This window comes from Podarcis melisellensis (genome assembly GCF_964234715.1).
Source record: "Podarcis melisellensis genome assembly, chromosome: 2".
Classification (NCBI taxonomy): Eukaryota; Metazoa; Chordata; class Lepidosauria; order Squamata; family Lacertidae; genus Podarcis; species Podarcis melisellensis.
In genome coordinates, this window is record NC_138529.1 from 92,936,550 (window position 1) to 92,954,421 (window position 17,872).

Consider the following 17,872-nt stretch of genomic DNA (forward strand, 5'->3'; position numbering starts at 1 on the left):
GCAGATGAATCCCCACAATATCTCAGGGAGAATTGGCTCCTTCCCTGTCTTTGATGATGGCTGCTCCACTCTGCAAGCTGGTTCTCCATTTGATTTCCTTTGCAATAAGAGGTAGTTATGGAAATGGAAACCCAGACATTCATTTCCCATTTGTCAAGTCATGGAGTACCTTGTTGTCCAACGGATAATGATGGAAAACTTAAAATGAAAAGGGCTGTATGAGTGAGTGTGCTGTAGTCTTCCATAATTTAAATGTCTTCAATTTGAGGCTGGTTGGTCTGCACTTTGAAAACATATGGACCCTCCACCACTACCTGACGACAAGAAGGTTGCATTGCATTCCCTACATGGGAAAATGTATTATTATTTTTTTTTTATAAAAATTTTTATTAAGATTTTTTACAGATACATATTTAACAAACAGAATAGGTTTCATAACATCCTTTCATTCTATTGCGGACTCCCTCACGTCTCCCGCTTCCACTTTCATCATTAAAAACGAATTTTTCCAAGCAAATTATCATCTTGTTTATGCTCTTAAGTGCAATATTTAGGTTAAACTCAAATAAAAAATTATAATTTAATGGTAGACAGTTATTTCTGCTCTGGCTTCCTTGTTAGGATTCAACCAAATTACAGTACTTTTGTAAATAAATCTTAAATTTCTTCCAGTCTTCTTCAACCCTCTCCTCTCCCAGGTCGCGGATTCTGCCAGTCATCTCAGCCAGTTGCATATAGTCCATCAGCTGCATCTGCCATTCTTCCAGTGTGGGTAGATCTTGGGTTTTCCAGCTCTTAGCAATAAGTATCCTTGCCGCCGTTGTAGCGTACATAAAAAATGTTCTGTCCTTCTTTAACACGTTCTGGCCGACCATGCCCAGAAGGAAGGCCTCTGGTTTCTTGGTGAAGGTATACTTAAATACCTTTTTTAACTCATTGTATATCATTTCCCAAAAGGCCTTCACTTTAGGGCAGGTCCACCAGAGGTGAAAGAATGTTCCTTCATTTTCCTTACATTTCCAACATTTGTTATCAGACGAATGGTATATTTTAGCCAATTTCACTGGGGTCATGTACCATCTATATATCATTTTCATTACATTTTCCTTCAGAGCATTACATGCTGTGAAGTTCAGCCCGGTGGTCCATAACCTTTCCCAGTCCTCAAACATAATGTTGTGCCCAATATCCTGGGCCCACTTTATCATAGCCGATTTAACCAATTCGTCTTGTGTGTTCCATTTCAGCAGCAAGTTATACATTTTTGAAAGTACCTTGGTCTTAGGTTCTAGCAGTTCTGTCTCCAGTTTCGATTTCTCCACCTGGAATCCTAACTTTTTATCAATCTTAAACACTTCCTTAATCTGAGCATAGTGTAACCAGTCTCGCACTTTATCTTTCATTTTCTCTAAACTCTGCAGTTTCCAATTGTCTCCATCCCTTTCTAGTATTTCCCAATATTTTGGCCAATTGGCCTCCATATTGGGTCTTTTTCGGGCCTTAGCCTCCAAAGGTGACAGCCACCTCGGTGTTTTGTTTTCTAATAAGTCTTTGTATCTTGTCCAGACATTAAATATTGCTTTTCTGACAATATGGTTCTTAAAGGCCTTGTTGATCTTAACCTTGTCGTACCATAAATATGCATGCCATCCAAATGCATTGTTAAAACCTTCCAAATCCAGCACATCCGTGTCCTCCAGAAGTAGCCAGTCTTTTAGCCAGCAGAAAGCTGCGGCTTCATAGTACAACTTTAAGTCTGGCAGGGCAAAGCCCCCTCTTTCTTTTGCGTCCGTTAATATCTTAAACTTAATTCTGGGCTTTTTGCCCTGCCAGACAAATTTGGAGATATCTTTCTGCCACTTCCGGAAGCACTCCGTTTTATCTACAATCTGCAATGTCTGAAACAAAAATAACATTTTTGGCAATACATTCATCTTAATAGCAGCTATTCGACCTAACAATGAAAGTTTCAATTTTGACCAGCTATCCAAGTCTCTCTTAATTTCAGACCAGCATTTTTCATAATTATCTTTAAACAGACTCAAATTCTTTGCTGTTATGTTTACCCCTAGGTATTTAACTTTCTTAACCACAGTTATGGAAAATGTATTATTATTTTTAATTAGATGTATTCTTTTCTAAGAGAGTATCCTCACAAAGCATCTAACACAGAATAAAAGCTAAAGAGCCATCCATAAACAATACACAAATACCATTTCAAACTTTTCAAAAAAACTACAAATCAATAAAAAGACTCAGCACATCAATCTGAAGGCAAACAATAATCAGCCGAGCATAATCATAAAACACGAGATAGAAGAACAGCCCAACGGTTCCATAGTCAAATTAAACTCAATCTATAAAAGCGGAATACAAAAGTCTTCAGAGCCAGTTTAAAAATGCAATAAAGCATTGGGGGGGGGGAGCTTCTAAGGGGCCTTAACAAGTTTTAAAACTTTTTATTACTACACAATACTTCTCATATACTTTGTGGGGGCTTACTCCCTAATTTGGGGAAAACATTTGTTTTGGAGGAAATAAAAACAATTTTCATAAAATTAGCCAGGTTTCTCAGAGGAAGGGGTGCACATCATCAAACACAGTGGTGCATCTTTGCTGTTGGTTCAATCTGAAGGCAAACCACAGAATTGTAGAGTTGGAAAGAACACCAAGGGTCATCTAGTCTAACCCCCTGCAATGCAGGATTCCCAGCTAAAGCATCCATGACAGATGGCCATCCATCCTCTGCTTAAAAACCTCCAAGGAAGGAAAGTTCACACCCCCAATTTGGTGATCTAAATTGAAGTTTCAGGAACAGAACAGGTGGTGAAGTTGTTTCTGTGAGCCCTTCACTGTGTTCTCAGTTTGCAACTCCCTCCACATAGTGGTTAGAGCAGTGACATGATGCAGGAGCACCACAATAAAGTGGGCTGGGTTGACATGACTGTTTTACTCTTTGCCAAATTCCGACTAGATTCATTCATCCCACGTTCTCGAGTTGCCTCATCAGTCTGGCTAAGAGAATGATTTCTCTGTCTGTCTGTCTGTCTATCTCACATGTGAACATGGACACTCACACTTTGTATTTTCAGATAGGACAAATCAATTAATGAGAAGTCAGGGCTTACTAACTGGAGTAGTGAACATTCTGGAGATTGTGCAGCTTCTCTTCCAAGTTTACATCCTCTGTTTAGGGATGCAAAATGAACCTAGCGCTGATATACTGCACACCGGTGGCTGCAGCAAGCCAGGCAGATTGGTTTCTATAGCTATGCGCTGTAAAAGGATGCAAGAGTTCCTTTCAACTCCCTGGCTTTAGCCCAAGCCAAAGGCTTCTTAACGCAGGCAAGCTGTTGTGTGACTGCTGAAATGGAAGATTATTTATTTAAAGCAGAGACTTTTTTCTTTCCCATCCCACCCCCTCAACCCCCAGCACTCAGAGAGCAATCAGTGCTAAAGGGAAAGATGGCAAAGCTCAGCGTCTCCAAATTGAAACTCAAGCCAAGGGTAGAGAAATGCCCTGCAGCTCATCCCAGTCTGTGAATGACAATAAATAACTGGCTAAGGGGATGTTATTGAAAAGTGAGAGGAGGGAGCAGGGCAGGTCGACTCTCTTTCGAAGTTTTTACTCCCAACATTAGTCTGAAGAGATTGCGAGGGGTGCAAAGGAACCACTTTCCTCTGGCTAAAACACCCCTGGCAGAAACTGAGTGAGCAAAAAAAAGTGGTCAACCAGGTTGGTCAGCCAAATAAACACAGCTGTGAGTGAGCTTCATGCATCACTGGGAAATAATGGCATCTATTTTATGGGGGGGGGGGGAGGCTTGTCAGGTAATGTGACATTTTGGATGGCCTGATAAACATAGTGCTGTAATACGGATTAGGGAATTCACATGTCAGAGACTTTTGACACTCCTGAGAGTCTGCTCCTACTATCCATGCTTAAGTGCAGGTAGGTCCCATTGGAATGAACTGAGACTGCAAACCTGCCCACATCATAACCAAACATGCCCTACTTCTGAGCGAGCAGAATTGAGGTCATAAGAACGGGTTGCAGCCTAGGTATTATTATTATTTTTTTTTGGTGGGGTGTATTCTCAGGAGAACTTCCCTCATCGCGTTGTCATAATACCAAATATTGGGGGGGGGAGCGCCCATCGGTCTAAAGAAGTCATATTACTGTTAGGCAGGCGTCTGCAACCACGAAGCACTGGAAACTGGGATCAACTTAGCCCCAACAACGCAAATCGCCTCAGAAATAAGTCCCGGGTTTGGGGTCCCCTGGACTGCAGCTTCTGCGTTGTTGCGGATAGCGAGCCCCTTAAGGCGCTTCTCCCACGTCCGCGCCTTCCCCGCTTCTTTATCAACGAGGCGAAGGAGGAGAAGCGAGCATGTGCAGAGTGCCTTTTCCACAGGGCTCTGCCAAACAGCGAAGAGCGAGGGCGGTCGCCCTCTTTCGTATGATACATACATACACAATGTACTTCAATATAGTAAGACCTAAAAACCCAGCCTCTACAGCTTCTGCCCTTGGGAAGAAGAAGGGACACGAGGCACGTTCACCAGCAACGCGCCGCCGTCCACACACACACACACACACACACGCCGTTATTTTTAATTTTCGGCAAGGTGACGTCGCCTTGTGCCGAGGGGGGGGGCGCTGCTAAAAAGAAGGGAAAAAGGCGGCAGAACGTGCGAGAGGCGCGCGCGCCTGTGTGTGCATGAGAGAGATGTGAAGAAGAGCGTGTGTCTGTGCGCGCGCGCCCGTGTGTGGAGGAATCCGGCGCTGCGCGAGAGCCTCCCCTGCTTTTCCCGCGCGCCTCCCCCTCCTCCTCCCCTTCTTCTCTCCGCCCCTCGCCCTCTCCTCTCTTTCCCTCCTCGAACATCGCGGTGCCGGCGAGCGCGGCGCTGTTGTCGCAGCTCCAGAAGAGGCGGCGGGCGCTGCGGGAGGAGCCGCGCAGGATTACTTACCCAGGCTCGCGGCTGCTTCTCGTGGAAGTGCTGGTGGCGCAGGAGGAGGGGGGGGGGGAAGATAAAACCGGAACAGAGCGCGCCGACGACGACGGCAGGTGGGTTGCTGAACTAGGGCACGGAGGGGGGGGAGGGAGTTTCTGTCAGGGGGTCTAGAACAAAATGGGGGGGGGGGGTTGCAACGAACTTTTGCAAGGAAGCTAGTGGGGGTCTCCGCCCCGCCCAGCCTGCGTTGGTGGTGGGGTTCTTCTTCGGTCCTCGTCTGCCGAGAGAGTTGGGAACGAGGGAGAGGTGTCACGTTTCCTAACCGCCTCAATTTGCTTTCTTTCAACTTTGGGAGCGAAGTTTATTTGGGGGGTGGGGGATGTCTTATGGTGGTATCCATGCCTGCCGAGGCTGCTTTCAAGCTGGTGGGAAAACTGCGAGACGTTTCGGCGTTGTCCATTTATTTCTCGTGCTCTCTGAGCTGCTTCTTCCTGCTTAAGTGTTGAGACAGGGCGCTGCTATGTGATTTGCGAGGCGCCAGGCTCAAGTTTTTGTTTTTATTTCTTCCCCATCTCCTCGCCGCTCTCTGCTTGGTCCTTTTTTTTTATTGCCGGCATCATTTCCGAATGCACATTCGCCTTAAAAGCAAAACAAAAAGCCAGCTGTCACCTTTCCTCTTCTGCTGCCGTTCGCAGCAGCCTCCTTTTTTTTTTAGCTCTGCCAAAGAGAGGCGAAGTCGACGAAAACCTTGCATTTTGTGGGGTGGAAAGAAGACTCCAGGGGTTGTTCTCTGAGGCGCTGTATATCTGAAAGCAGATCCTCTTGCCTCTCCCTTTTCTCCTTTGCTGTCACTTCGTTTGTAAGAACAAACTCATTATAAAAACATACACAAAACAACTCCTGCGTTAGGTTGATGGGACGGTAAGCAGAGAACAAACAAATAGGCACCTCTGAGAGTAAAGGACATAAACAAAAGTTCACTCTGTGTGTGTGTGTGTGTGTGTGTGTGTGTGTGTGTGTGTGTGTGTGTGTTGTGGCATCTTAAAGACTAATAGATTTGCAGTGCAAGCCCCTAATCAGTAGGAAGTGTTTATAAGGATTGCAGCCTTACTAGCTTCCATGGAGTTGGAGCCCACTTCATCAGATGCATAAAGTGTTATTTAGTTGTAAATAATAATGATATGCAAGCTTTACAGCTCTGTGCTTTCATTTCACAGAGCACATTCCTTCACTCTTGTGCTCAAAGGAGGAAGGGGGGGGCGGAGTTTCTAATGTGCCCCCAAACTAAAATGGGGGCAGGATATCAGCGAGGCAAAATCTCAAGATCAATTGCAGTAAAATAAACGAAGGCAGAATAATCCACACAAGCCTCACCTGGGGCTATATTGCTCTTGTATAACAATATTGCACTTCAAGTGGGGGGGGGATCTGTTTTGGAAGTGTAGATATTATCAATGATTATTACAGAGGGCTGTCAATGACTCACACTATCTGCATTACTCATGGGATTTTATTGTTAAATCACCTGTAAAACAATCACATTCCCCGTGTCTTTAATTTGTGTTTAAATGTTATCTTGCTGTACTAAATGCAGAATGCATTCCCTAAAAATCATTTTTTAAAAGAACAACCCCTGACATTTGGAGCTAGGGGAAAAATACTGCTCCATTCTCCTGTGGATCTCTTTAGCAGCATGAGCAATGGAAGATGCTAATGCTGCTCTGTTCGAACCGATCTATAATGTTAGCTTTACTGACTGAATGTCTTTTTTTGCTCTCACTTTTGTGAGCACTAGGGGTCAGATGCTTTCTGCTGATGATTAAAAACGAGCTTTCATTGAGCATTGCTTTATTTGTAAACTGAAGTGTTTGTTTTATATAATCCAATTAGAAGGGTGACAAAACTACAGTCTCCCTCTAACAACCCCCAGTCAAAAAGATTCCTTGAGAGTAAACTTGCTTTGCTTCATATTTCCAGTTTTAAACAATAAATTAAATCAGGAATCCTCTTGAGACAAAAAAAGATAGTTATTTCATGCTTCATAGTTTGCTCTTGGTAAGGGATTGCAGATGGTCACCATTAAAATATCAATTAATCTTACTGGATCATTTAGATTGGCAGGTCATCCTGCCATTCTAGGGCTGTTCTCTGTAACATGTTCCTTAATGCTTGGTACTCCTAATTTTGAATGTATTTGCCGGTCCATTTCTCAGTGTTAGATACTGTGACTTACTGATTTATCACTCTTGGATCTTTTGTGGCTGCATTTGATAGGGTGGTTCTGACCCACTTATGCATTCCTGGATTGAGCAAGAACCGGCTTTTATGTCGTTTAGGTTGCAGTTTGCAGCCTTATACCAATTTACCTTGGAGTAAATCCCATTGAACTAAAGAAACATGATTCTAAGTAGACTTGCACAGGATTGCACTGTTGTTCTTCTTACCAGTTGACTTGACCACAGACATATATTACACCTTGCTTTTTTCCAAAATCACAGAGTGCATACTTCTCAAGAAGAAAGTCCCAAGTTCAGTCCCTGGGGACTGCATTGGAAATTATACTGTATAATATGGCTTGGAAAATCCCCAGTCTTGGAGAGCCACTGCCAGTTGAGAGTAGACAGTACTGGGCTGCATGAACCAATGATCTGATTTTGTAGGTGGCAGCTTCTTGTATACACAGATGGTCAGAAAGACCATTGGCTACCCCCCCCCCCATTCAACTAGGCTTGTAGTTTAATCCCTTTCAACAGCATGTGATAATGCTGCCAAATGCAGCACAAGCTGCGTTACCCAATTTTGACGGTTGTGGCTGAAGTTTTATGGGCACTTTGGAAACTTGTTATAAAAGAAATTTGATTTCTGACTGAGATGCTTGCATGCAGAGTTTCAGATGAGAGTGACTTTTTTAACGGACAAAGCCATAAACAAGAAATAAGGATTTATAACAGAGGTTCTCTCTGACGTTTATGGCACTGCAAATAACATTTCTGAGATGCATGCAGACAGGTGTGGAAATGTATTCATTATAAACGCATCTTGGTTTCAGAGGCACATGAAACATGATTTAAAAAGAGTGTTTGACAGAATTATTTAATAGAAGCTTGTAACATTAGCTGCAGAAATCCTGATCAGTTCTGAATCTTTAAAAAGTTCGACTTCCTGATAGTATTGATCATTTTTGTCTTGAGGGCAACTGATGTGCATGCTTTGACATTTCAGAATTTTGAGATTCCAGATATGCTGGAATCTAGGCATTATATCTTCATTATATTTTCACCGACTATTAAGCCTTTATATGACACAAACTGTATATATCCTATGGTCATACATAACTAGGGAAAGAAATCCCTATGGAATATAAATACAATAACTTTACAGCCCCCCACCAAGCATTATTAGAAATTTAGCTATATGATTGTTTTCCTAATGTAGGGTTCTGAACAGAATACCCGATAGTCATGGGCATAACTTCAATGTTGGGCAATGTTGGACCTGTGTGGAAAAGTTCCAGTAGGTTTGTACTGTGTGTCAGATCTGAAACTAAGAGTAACTTATTTAAAGATTGATATCTGCCTTTCAGTTTAATTTTTGAAAGTTTACTAACAAAGAAACAACTATCATTCTCTTGTCAGGACAAGGTCTAAGTGTAATAAAAATTTGTTTGGGAAAGACAGTAGTGTTAAATTTTGTATTGTGTTAATTAGGCATGTATGAAAAGAAAACTACGCATCATGCAAATACTTGTAGATATGTACACATTTCCATGTTCCTGTCTTGCCTGGGAATCTTGTGTGCATATATATGGACTTGTCCTATCTTTGTAGCCTAGGGATAGGCAACATGGTGTCCTACAGAGATGTTTTGGACTTCATTTCCCATAATCCTTGACCATTGGCCATACTGTCTGGGTATCATGGGAGTTGTAGTATAATGACATCTGAGGGCACCATGTTGACTACCTATCATTTTTTTGCTGTTTTGAAGTGAGTTGTTCAAAACCCAGCATGCTTTGAGAGAAAGCATGTAGAGTGTGCTTGGCATGCTTGTTTCGGTTGTGAAGGAAGAAGAAGGTTTGTAGAGCTGGACCAAAAGACCTGATCTACAGGGTCTGTAATTTTCTTGTCTGCTAATGTTTAAAAGGGGCACTGAAAACTCTCTATAGCGTCACCTTTGTATATGTCTGGTTGATTAGATGAAGACCATTTGATGTTGCACACACTCTATAATTTCTTTTGGATTATGGGGAATTATCAGAAGTTGATAGTAGATTCGGGAGTTGTGGCACTTCCCATGGAATTTGGAGGACAAATTACTACATTTAGTGTAATATCCTTATATTTGTAAAGCCACTGTAGGCCTGCTCAGAAGTTTCCAAAACCTAGAAGAACAAATTAGACAATCCAGAAACCCCCTGTGTTTTTAAATTTAATCCAGTAAATTTAGGGTTGCCATATTTCAAAAAGTATAAACCAGGACACCCTGAAAGTTCTTGAGCTTTTTTTAGGAAGATCCCAAAATTGTTGAACTTTTTTAAAAAGAAAATTGTTGTACAAAAATGCCCAAAACCCTGCGATTTTTTCATTGATTTGCCTAAGATCCAGGACAAAGTGCCACATTTTGGAAATGTACCCGGGATGTTATTTCTAGCTTTGAAATCCCAGTAATCATATTGTATAATTTGGCTTGGAAAATCCCCAGTCTTGGAGAACCACTGCCAGTTGAGAGTAGACAGCACTGGGCTGTATGAACCAATGATCTGATTTTGTAGGTGGCAGCTCTAGTAAATCAAATTATTCCTGAATCAGAATGAACAGGAGTCCGTGATCTCTAACAGAAGGACTCAGTTTATGACTGAAAAAGAAGCCTGACTTGGAGATCCTTGGCTTTATAATGAAATGGCAGTTGTTGATAGCTTTTCAAGTTTGGTAGTTTAGACAACTTGTAAATGGAAATCGGGGCTAATTTTTAAAAAGAGTTAATGCATGTTTCAAAAGCAACATGATTTAGCATCACTATCACCTTATGGTTAATCGGAGTAAAATGAGACTTGAGTCAACCCTTCCCAATGATAACACTTGATGGCACTCTCAGCAAGAATATCACTTTATCTAACCAATTACACAGGGCAGTCATCATGTTTGTCATGGCAGCTTTTGAGCCATGCACTGAATACGTAGGTAGTTATTGAAAGGATTTCTTGGTAGGAGATACTTGCTTGACCACTTCTATCTATTGCCTTTATCTATTCTATTTCTGTCATTTTTGAAATGCCAACAAAATAATAATAATTTTAAAAGAAATACCATGCATGATGCATTAAAACCCCCCAATATGATTTATATGTCTATTTATCACTGTATTTTCTTTTATACATTTATATACCACTCTTCAACCAAAAGCTTCACAGAGCAGTTTATAAGGGAATAGAGTAACAATAGCATTGGTGTAAGCTTTCACGCAAACACAAAATCAGTAAAACCAGAAATTAATACTGCAGATTACAATACCCAACATTTTAAAAGGCTGAGGGGTAATAGACTATATTTGCAGATTCTCTGTTAAAACTGGATCTAAAGTTGGTCTGAAATGGATCTAAGTAATGCACCATCTAGAAACTTTTGAAGTTGTGTGGCCTCCACTCATTCAAGCAGTTTGCCTAAGAAGGGTATATCTGCCGCTGGTTGATAGTTGTTGAAATTCACGGGATCCAGGGAATCTTCTTGGATGCAGACTCACAGTAATCACAGTAATCTCTTGGAAGATATATCTTCTAATACAGTGATCGAAGATCAGGTGGTAGAATCAGAAAATTTGTCCTATGTAATTAAAAACAACATTAAAAAACTAAATTTATTCCTTGTTTCTTTAGTTCTCTGGTATTTCCAAGCATCCTATTTACTCCCCTGCACTTTCTAGACCTATAGGACATAGCTCGGGAAGTATTACATGTTATCTGGTAGTTCTGAAATATGTTCATTAAAAACAACAAGAAAACCTTAAAATAGAGGTTCCATCTAGAATAAATTCTGGTTGCACTGGTGTATAAAGCTAGCATATAAGAATCAATAAAGAAAGTAACTGAGTAATTGATTTGCATATTTTGAAATGATTCTTTTCTACTGCTTTGTTACTTTTTTGCTACTTTGCATTGTGCCTTGCCTGCAAAGGAAGTCTCATGAGAGACTGTTAGCTCCCCCTTCCATGCCTAGTGCTGTGAAATAATTTGCAAATGGATTTATAGAACAGGAATTTGTAAAACCCTTTTCCCAGCCTTAGGTCAGATTTTCCCTTTTGTTTTGTGGTTACAGAATGAATGGAAAAGGGAGGTTTTAATGATAGGAAGAAAGCAAACTGAGCAGAATTCAATTGTTCACTGTTTTCCTATTTCCAAAGAGCATTGTGACTCCTGATTACTACATCGTGGGTTGAAGTTGGTCAGAGCAACAGTCTAATACGGATTCTGTAAGAACAGGGAAATGGCTTCAATTTGCAGGCATTTCATTATCAGTTTTCTTGGTAGAGATGTTTGGGTGACTAATGTAATCTCCCTCTCATTTTGTATCCAAATAGGAGAGGCCCAGAACTACTCAGTACACTAGTATGCATTTGCTGGTTGCAGGCACTTTTTGTTGTTGCCTGTTCTGCAATTCATGACCTAGACTGGATCTTTCCATATTACTAGATGTATTTTGCTGTTTAAGAGTGCCTATTCAAAAAGTTGGGTTGGGAACAGCAATGGGGCATCTGTTTTACCTTATGAATTGCCATACATCTGTGATGGACATTCCCTCAATGTACCACGGGGAAATTTGTGCGAATGTCACCTGACTAAGCCCTGGCTACACAGTTCACACTATGGTGATTCTTTGAATGAGATACCAGCACCTTTAAATATTCTCTTCCCTCTTTGGCTGACAATGAAGTTGCTCCAAGAAATGAACAGAATAACAAAATGCTCAAACCATTTATTTATTTATTTTTTAAAAAAATGTTCTTCATTTAAGTTTTTGAAACTTTGTATGCATGGGTGAATTTGAGGAACACTGAAATTAGGCTTTTTGAAAAAGGGAATGGCTTATTTCTCCCTCCTTTGCATTAATTTGTTTTTTACTTAATTATAATTTTGCTACCAAATACAACAAGTTCAGAGATGGTTTTTTAAATTTCTGCAACCAAAGAAGAAGCATTTAGCCATCATATATTTTCTCTACTTTATTGTGAACATTGTACTCTTGCTAGCGTTGGGGAGGTTTGAGACATTGACTTTTAGCTTGGACCTGCAAACAGATCAGCAGTTAAGTGCATGATTGCATCCAACTATTTCCTACTCACAGTAGACCCAATAAAATTTTTGGATCTTAGTTAGTCATAGTCATTTATTTCAATGGGCCTTCTCTGAATAGGACTAACATACAGTACAACATTCCAGTAGTAAATTCCGGTTCTCAGCTCACCTTCCTATTGCAGACTGAGTAAGACAATTTCCTATAAATATTTATATGAAAATTAAAGAGAGAATAACATCTCTCTCACACACATATCCACACTGTCCACAAATGTTTTCTGTATATTTTTTTCCATTCATCTGCCATGCTTACGGGTTTGTTTTGTACAGATTTCACAGTAGTGTACAAAAAGTTCAAAACAACAATATTAAGCAAATATATCACATTAAAATTAAAAGCATCAGTCAAAATTGTAAGAATTGAAACCATCAAGGACAAAATTAGCAGATACACAATGTGATGCTTTTTGAAAAATAAAAGTTTTAAGTTGCCTTCTTAAAGACAATAAGGAGGAGGATTTATGTCTGTGTTGGGGAACCTGTGGTTTTCCAGATGTTTATTTATTATTAAATTTATATTGTACCCTTCCTCCTAAAAGGAGTCCAAGGTGGCAAACAACAAGTGATGAAATAATAAGAGCACTTTAAATGTTTTCCGATGCTATTTGACTCCAACTCCCATCAGCCTCAGCCAACATGCTAATTCGTTAGGGATGATGTGTGTTGGAGCCCAACAACATCTGAAGCACCACAGGTTCCTCATTGTTGTTTTATGTGCTTCTCTTATAAGAAGATTCCAGAGCATGGAGTTGCCACTGGGGAGGCCCTGTATTTTATTGAAGATTATTGCTCCCTTGTTCACACATGCAGAAGAATGGAAAATTGAAACATACGAAACTGCCTTGTATTGAGTCAGACCTTTGTCCCATCCAGCTCAGTATTGTTGAGACTGGCTGGCAGTGACTCTTCAGGTTTTACCAGCCCTACCAGGAGATGCCAAAGACTGAACCTGGGACCTTCTGCTTGCAAGAATACCTCCCAGATAAAACACCCCCCCATCCCCAAGTGGGAATGAAGTGGAAAAGTTTTGATGTCATAGAGTGAACTGTGTCATTTTGGGTGGTGAGTGGGGGAAATTGACACTTTCAAATTATTTCATATGTTAAAAATGCTCCATATATATATATATACCGTATTTTTCGCTCTATAACACGCACCAGACCATAAGACGCACGTAGTTTTTAGAGGAGGAAAATCTGTAGGCATGCCACCCGTAGGTATTCCCTCCATAACACGCACAGACATTTCCCCTTACTTTCTAGGAGGAAAAAAGTGAGTGTTATGGTGCAAAAAATATGGTGTGTGTGTATATATATATATATATATATATACACACACACACATGCGCGCGCACACACACATACACACACACAATGGACACTCGGGTTGCGAGGGTGATCCATGCGGGATGCACGCTCGCAACCCGCAGCGGCGTGTCTGCACACGCACGGGTTGCGATCTGGCACTTCTGCGCATGCGCAACCGCCGAAACCCGTTCTGGTACTTCCGGGTTTCGGCGGCTGCGTAACCCGAAAAAACGCAACCTGAAAAAACACTGTAACCCAAGGTATGACTATATATTAAGGTTGGCTTACCTTCCTTAAAAAAAGCAGATGAGAGTTTTCCTACTTCTGGGGAGAGGAATACCTGTAGTGAGCTTGAGGTATGCTTGAACCTTCTGAGCACTCCAGGTTTCCTGGTAGGGGCAGGTGAGGGTGTCCATAGACATGCTCCGATTAGATAGCTATTCTGGTCACTACCAGCAGGAGCAGAAGGTTCCAGTGGACCTCAGGCCAACTTATTTAGATGCCCAGAGGGATTATGAGGCATACCTAAAGCTTTTGGTCCTGCCAGACTTCCTGCTGGGGTAGCCAGAGTACTCATGGGAACAATCCTATGCATTCTGTCCTGCCCCAGGCATGGTTTGCCAGTTTTTGTGCACCTCACATTTATCGTGGGCAGCCACACAGGGTTTCTGCCTAAGTTAAAAGTAAGGAAACCCCCTGCCATGTAATTTAAGTAAAGTAAACCAATCCTTTTTCCTCCACCAAAGGCATGCATATTTTTTCTACATTTTGTTACTTTGTTGTGGAATGTTTATTTCTCCCTTACACAGATGACACAACAAAACAACTGAGCTATAAGTAACAGACAGGCTCTTTGGAAAACTGAAGCTGTAGTGTGGGATGTTTCCAATAATTTTCTTGTCCATCCCCACAAATAATAATTCTACTTTTTCTATTATATACTTTGATTCTTAAAAAACAACCCTGAAATGCAGATTATGACTTTAGATTGCTAGCTGCAAATATTCTGTGCAGACATGTATTACAATGAACTCTTTCTTGGTAATTTAATATGAATTGACTGAATCCATTCTCCCCCGTTTTTACATAATTGTATTAGCTATTTATGGTTATTGGGTCAGTTTTCCTGAATGTGATTAATATAAAATAAATAAGCAGACAGAGTAACATAACACTATTAACAATGGTTATACTTTATGCATTCATGAAAGTATAATCTCTATATGACTAAGCTCTTCTGCACTTCGGAATATATTAATTTTAATACATTTTATGTTCTTCAGCTTCTCATCGCAGTGTGCTACACAAGGACATTTTCTTCTTTTGCATTTGTACTTCATAAATTTGTCACCCCTTCTCATGGTATCTAAAATCTTTCTTGCAACCAAGTCCAAAGCCAAGATGGAAGAGTTAGTTTCACCATTTTTGTCAACGTACTTCAAATGCTGATGGAGGTGCAGTAAGATAGTCAGAGCACTATGTGATTGTAAACTGCCCTTCTGTGGTAGCTAATTTTTAACATTAAGTGGATTTGCATATCTTATGTATTTTGAGGAATATTTAGATACACACCTCAGCTAATATCCAGGCAGGCTAATCTGTGTAACTGCAATCTCGTGCACACTTACCTGTGTATTAAGTCTCATTGAACTCAGTGTCACTCCTGTGCAAATGGGGCTATCAGATTCCTGCAGTACAATCAGATTGGAGAATTAGGTCCAAAACTAACAAAATGAATTTCAGTAGGGTCAAATGTAAAGTTGCACATTTAGGCAAGAAGAACCAGCTGCACAAATATTAGATGGAGGACACCTGGCATGGCAGTAGTACATGGGAAAACGATCTAGAGGTCTTAGTAGACCACAAGCTTAACATGAATCAACAGTGTGATGCAGAAGCAAAAAAAGTTAATGCTTGCATCAGCAGAAGCATAGTGTCCAGATCAAGAGAAGTAACAGTACTACTCTACTCAGCTTTAATCAGACCATTTTATGGAGTACCTATGTCCAGTTCTGGGCACCACAATTGAAGAAGGATATTGACAAGCTGGAACATGTGCAGAGGAGGGCAACAAAGATGATCAAAGGTCTGGAAACCAAGCCTTATGATGAACAGTTGAGGGAACTGGGTACCCCTTCATGGATCACTGCCTTGTTGTGGCGAAGGGGCTTGAAGAACTCAGAGAAGCTATGAACTATGCCGAGCAGGGCACCCAAGATGAACAGGTCATAGTGGAGAGTTTGACCAAACGTGATCCACCTGGAGGAGGAACCGGCAAGCCACTCCAGTATCCCTGCCAAGAAAACTCCATGGACAAAGACAACAGGCATATAAAAGATATGACGCTGGAAGATGAGCCCCTCAGGTCAGAAGGCGTCCAACATGCTACTGGGGAAGAGCGGAGGGCAAGTACAAGTAGATCCAGAGCTGATGAAGCGGCTAGGCCAAAGCCGAAAGGACGCTCAGTTGCGGATATGCCTGGAAGCGAAAGGAAAGTCCAATGCTGTAAAGAAAAATATTGCATAGGAACCTGGAATGTAAGAACCATGAACCTGGGTAAGTTGGAGGTGGTCAAAAATGAGATGGCAAGAATAAATATTGACATCCTGGGCATCAGTGAACTAAAATGGACGGGAATGGGTGAATTCAGTTCGGATGACCATCATATCTACTACTGTGGGCAAGAAACCCGTAAAAGAAATGGAGTGGCCCTCATAGTCAACAAAAGAGTGGCGAAAGCTGTACTGGGATGCAATCTCAAAAATGATAGAATGATCTCGATACGAATCCAAGGCAGACCTTTTAACATCACAGTAATCCAAGTTTATGCACCAACTACTTGTGCTGAAGAAACTGAAATTGACCAATTCTATGAAGACTTACAAGACCTTATAGAAGTGACACCAAAGAAGGATGTTCTTCTCATTATAGGGGATTGGAATGCTAAAGTAGGGAGTCAAGAGATAAAAGGAACAACTGGCAAGTTTGGCCTTGGAGATCAAAATGAAGCAGGGCAAAGGCTAATAGAGTTCTGTCAAGAGAACAAGCTGGTCATCACAAACACGCTTTTCCAACAACACAAGAGATGACTCTACACATGGACATCATCAGATGGGCAGCATCGAAATCAGATTGATTATATACTCTGCAGCCAAAGATGGAGAAGCTCTATACAGTCAGCAAAAACAAGACCTGGAGCTGACTGTGGCTCAGATCATCAACTTCTTATAGCAAAATTCAAGCTTAAACTGAAGAAAGTAGGAAAACCACTGGGCCGGTAAGATACAATCTAAGTCAAATCCCTTATGAATACACAGTGGAAGTGAGGAACAGGTTTAAGGATTTAGATTTGGTGGACAGAATGCCTGAAGAACTATGGATGGAGGCTCGTAACATTATACAGGAGGCAGCAACGAAAACCATCCCAATGAAAAGGAAATGCAAGAAAGCAAAGTGGCTGTCCAATGAGGCCTTACAAATAGCGGGGGAGAGAAGGCAAGCAAAATGCGAGGGAGATGGTGAAAGATACAGGAAATTGAATGCAGATTTCCAAAGAATAGCAAGGAGAGACAAGAAGACCTTCTTAAACGAGCAATGCAAAGAAATAGAGGAAAGCAATAGAATGGGAAGAACCAGAGATCTGTTCAAGAAAATTGGAGATATGAAAGGAACATTTCGTACAAAGATTTCCATAATAAAGGACAAAAGTGGAAAGGACCTAACAGAAGCAGAAGACATCAAGAAGAGGTGGCAAGAATACACAGAGGAATTATACCAGGAAGAAATGGATGTCTCATATACCCCAGGTAGTGTGGTTGCTGACCTCGAGCCAGACATCCTGGAAAGTGAAGTCAAATGGGCCTTAGAAAGCACTGCAAATAACAAGGCCAGTGGAAGTGATGGTATTCCAGCTGAACTATTTAAAATTTTAAAAGATGATGCTGTTAAGGTGCTACACTCAATATGCCAGCAAGTTTGGAAAACTCAGCAGTGGCCAGAAGATTGGAGAAGATCAGTCTACATCCCAATCCCAAAGAAGGGCAGTGCCAAAGAATGCTCCAACTACCGCACAATTGCACTCATTTCACACGCTAGCAAGGTTATGCTTAAAATTCTACAAGGAAGGCTCAAGCAGTATGTGGACCGAGAACTCCCAGAAGTGCAAGCTGGATTTAGAAGAGGCAGAGGAACCAGAGACCAAATTGCAAACATGCGCTGGATTATGGAGAAAGCTAGAGAGTTCCAGAAAGACATCTACTTC

At 41.2% G+C, this 17,872-nt stretch overlaps 1 protein-coding gene across 1 annotated transcript in view; it reads left to right on the top strand.

Annotated features, from left to right (window-relative positions):
• The first annotated feature begins 4,793 nt into the window (after positions 1–4,793).
• Positions 4,794–17,872, top strand: part of LOC309364393 (contactin-3-like) — a 165,613-nt gene continuing 152,534 nt past the window's right edge. Inside the window, exon 1 of the mRNA XM_081901579.1 lies at positions 4,794–5,069. The gene's annotated coding sequence lies outside the window, so the exon portion shown is untranslated. The remainder of the gene's footprint in view (positions 5,070–17,872) is intronic.